This window comes from Staurois parvus, unplaced genomic scaffold (genome assembly GCF_062004578.1).
Source record: "Staurois parvus isolate SC_StPar_1 unplaced genomic scaffold, SC_StPar_1.0 ptg000116l, whole genome shotgun sequence".
In the NCBI taxonomy this organism is placed as follows: Eukaryota; Metazoa; Chordata; class Amphibia; order Anura; family Ranidae; genus Staurois; species Staurois parvus.
Genome location: NW_028317912.1, coordinates 1,394,328 through 1,398,903, shown reverse-complemented (window position 1 = coordinate 1,398,903; position 4,576 = coordinate 1,394,328).

The following is a 4,576-nucleotide window of genomic DNA, read 5'->3' as shown; positions in this document are numbered from 1 at the left end:
TTTTGAACGCAAAAAGTTGCATTTGGGTTCTATAGATGTCAATGGAAATGCTGCAGAAAAGCATGTAATGTGTTTTTGATACGTGTTTACAGCATCAATAACGCAAGTGCAAAAATGCAATGCAGAAACGGCTCAAACGCAACCTGCATAGGTGTGAACCTAGCCTCACACCATCCAAAAATAAGAAAAAAGATTTGCCTTTAGTTCTACCTTAAGCTTTGAAAATGTCTTTCACAGCTCCAGATTCAGTCTGCTCCAGTCTTAGTAAATTTCCCTCACTGTGCGGTGCTGGGGGTAATAAGTGCACAATAAAACCTTGGACCGGGGTCGGCAACTCTTTCCACATTAGAAGTCAATTTACAAGCCGTGTTCCTATGTACAATAGCGCAGCATAGCTGTATAGTTTATTTTGAATTTTTTCACTCATAGCTGTACTGTTAATGGCAAGTTAAACTCATTAATTTTGAATATATTAACAGGTGCACACACAATACATATTTACCATTAGTGTGTACTGAACAGTAAACTAGACTAACAGTCTTTGGTGTGATCCCTGTCCCTGTCTTTCACAGCTTATGCAGGCCATAGACGGGTTGAAAATCGGCCGATTTTCGCACCGTTAGTGGGTTAATTGGTCAGCCGTTTTTTGGCACATTTTTTTTATCAGTAAAGTTGGAAAGAAATCGGCCGATTTTTCCGGCAATGATGGGTAAATCGGCCGATCGTTTTACCGATAAAAAAATCTGCGCATGAGCCATGACCTGCAAGAAGAAGAAAAAGAAGAATTCCAGTCCGCTATTATATTTTACATGAAAAGTATTGCGATTGCAACAATGTATCTATTTGTATCCGAATAAAAACATCTGTATCCGAAATGGATACATTGTTGCAACCGCAATACTTTTTCATGTCAAATATAATAGCGGAGCTCTCTGCAGGGACAGAAGTAATTAAATGGCAGCCATAGACGGGACGAAAATTGGCCGATTTTTTTTTACCATTGGTGGTAACGGTCTACTGAACGACCGTTTTTGTTTTGTTTTTTTTTAAACAGATGGTTTTCGACCCGTCTATGGCCTGCATTAGTTGTGCTAAATCCAGCCTGTAGGATGGTCATTTCAGCAGCACACAATTCTGAATTATCTGTTATAAGTCGGCTTCAAGATGGGCTTAACACTGTATGTTTGCACATATTTGAGGATCCCACAGCATGACATTAACGCGGAGGCTACTTTTTTCTAACATAAGAGTTTGCCTATGAAACTCAATACACTACAGACTAGGTAGTATTTAACGCACTTTACTAGTTGTATTTTAAAGCACCCCCCTTCCCCACAGAAAACCTGCCAATGCTATTTAATGATTACATGTAAAATAAGTATTTATTTATTTTTTTTGCTAGAAAAGTATTTAGACCCCCCAAACATATTTATATTTTTTAGCAGAAGCTCTTGAGAATGAATTGGTGGTTGTTGCAATTTTTTATGTGACACAGTATTTGCGCAGCAGTTTTTTGAGCACAATTTTTGGGGAAAAATACACTTTAACCGCTTCCTGCTAGGCCATATATGGCTGTATATACATATATGGCTGGGTGGGACAAGCGTTGTTCTGGGAGGACATTCAGAGACGTCCTCCCAGAAGCACACCTCATCCTCTGTATTTAGAAAAAAAAACAGTGGTGATTAAATACCACTAAAAGAAAGCTCCATCTGTCTAAAAAAAAATGATGAAAATTACAGTTGGGTACAGTGTTGCATGAGTGAGTAATTGTCATTCAAAGTGTGACAGCGCTGAAAGGTAAACAAATGGCCTGGGCAGAAAGGGGAAGAAAGTATCCAGTTTTGAGGTGGTAAAATAATGTTAATGCACTACATAATTGTTTGTTAAAATACAAAAGATGATGTTACACCAAGTAACTAGATACCTAACATGTCACGCTTTAAAATTGAGCACACTCATGGAATGGTGCCAAATTACAGTACTTAAAAACCTCCATAGGTGTTGCTTACACGGGTGCTAGTATTATTGCTATAACATTCACAGTAATACCTCACGTGTGGTGCTATCACCATGTACGTATGCGTACGAGCACAGGGGGTTAGGGACAGTTTAAATCTTTTAAAATATCATGTATTTTATTGTAAAAAATGTATATTTTTACGCTGTTCCTTTAATTTTTTTATCACTTTTATTGCTATCAAAAGGAATGTAAACAAAAAGAAAAATTACAAGAGGAATTCCCCTTCCTTTGGAGAGATAAAGAACTAAAATATCTAGGAATAAAACTATCAGCCTCAATTAAGAACCTATATAAAGCAAATTATATAACATTATTAAATGAGATTAAGGAGGAGCTGAGGAGAGTAGGGAATGGAAATCCATCATGGATAGGTCGTATAAATTTGATAAAGATGGTAATTGTCCCCAAAGTATTATACAGATTTCAAATGATCCCAATCAAACTCCCAGAGGCATGCTTTAAAGAACTTAGGAAAATGATAATAAAATGTATATAGAGGAATAAAAAACCTAGAATAGGTTATGAAACGTTGACTAGAAGTAAAGAAAGAGGAGGATTGGGGGTGCCAGACTTCAGGAGATATTACAAAGTGGGGATAATTGCGAGAATTTTTGACTGGATTCATAATCCAGAGAAAAACTGGGTTAAAATAGAGACAGCACTGAGTGGAATAAGTTTAAGTAAAAGTATTTGGGTACCTGCACAATATAGGGAATTAGAGGAGAGCACTAGCACATACACTCTTAATGTTTTAAAAGAATGGGATTTATTACACAGACAAAAGGGGTGGGATTTTAACTCACAATTAATACCACTTAGAAACACAAAATTTTTTATCCCGGGTAAGGATAGTATAGCAGGGAAATGGATTATAAAACAGGAGGCGCAATTGAGAGATATAATGGTAGGAGAGGAAATAGGGTCATATAAGGACATGGAGGAAAAAAAGGGTGAAGTCTTTAATAAGATGGATAGACTAAGATATTACCAACTGAAGTACTTTTTGAAAGCCTTCCAAAGCCTATAAGAACTAGAAAAGATTGGAATCCATTTGAGAGAATATTTGAGTCACGGGGAAATGGTAGACATGGAATGGCAAAAATACACAAGATATTAATGGAACTTTACACAGACACAAAATTAACGCACATAGAGAAATGGGAAAGAGATATGGGGAGAAAAATAAAGGAGGAGGAGGAGAGGAAAATGTTCACATTAATTCACGAAAATATTAGTATGAGGGAAGTAGAAATAAATTTTAATGGTTTGAATAGATGGCATATTACCCCCAACGTGGAGCACAAGATGAACATGGAAATATCACGGATGTGTTGGAGAGGTTGTGGAGAGGAGGGCACGTGGTATGATATCTGGTGGGATTGTCCAGAAATACAGGTGTTCTGGCGGAGGATAGTTTATTTGATAGGGAAAATCACTCAAATTAATATAGGATTAGATCCAGAATTATGTCTCCTCCATATCTCAGAACCCTCGGTGAAAACATATAAGAGTTCCGGGATATGGCATTACTTGACCGCAGCAAAGAGTCTGATACCCAGGTTCTGGAAGAAAAGAGAGGTGCCAACTGAGGAGGAATGGATGGCTAGAGTAAATCAGATCTCTGGGACAGAAAGATTGTATTATACGCACGAGGACAAGTTGGAGTTGTATAAAAAAAAATGGAAAGGCTGGGAAGAATACAGAGAAAAGTTGAAATATATGAAGAGATAATATTCCTGGAAGTCGGCTTAGAACTGGGATTTAGGAACAACAAAATAATATGGAGTTAACGAGAGTAAAGAGAATGTTGAGCGTGGGAGGGGGTGGAGGAATAGGGGGGTGGAGGGGGGGGTAGGGGAGGGGGGGAGGGTGAGAAAAGAAAGTTATATACAGGGATAATTTATGTAAGAAGAGAAAAAGTTTGTGATAATTATTTTAATAGAAATGTTGAAATGTTTTGTATATGAATTGGAAAATTAATAAATATTTATAAAAAAAAAAAAAAGGAATGTAAACATCTCTTGTGATAACAATAAGCAGTGACAGGTCCTCTTTACTGAGATATCTGGGGTCTATTAGACTCCAGATCTCTCCTCTGCCCTTGAAAGCTTCGGCTCAATGCTTTCCCAAGCTGGTAATGGCCGATAAACAAAAGACCAAAATCAAAAGTTACAAAATACTCAGTGCTTCCGGTTTGGTATACCATAGAGATGACATGGACGTTCCAGGCCCCGTTCACCTCTATAGTAATACAACAAAAATAGCACTCAACTCCCTCTACCAAAATCCCAACAAGTCACTTAGCATTCCTTCCCCTGAAGTACATAAGTAAATAAAATAATATTAAGCAAACTTGACTGAAAATGAATAAAAATAAAGTGTCCCATACACCTAGAGTCCAAATAAAGTCCAAATTAAAATCCAAAAAATTCTTGCAGGTGATTTCACAATAAAACTTTATCCCCGAATAAGATTGATGTTATACTCCAGAAGATCTTCATATACCTCAAAGAAAAAAATCTAAACATAGTGTATTATCCCAGGTATTATAAT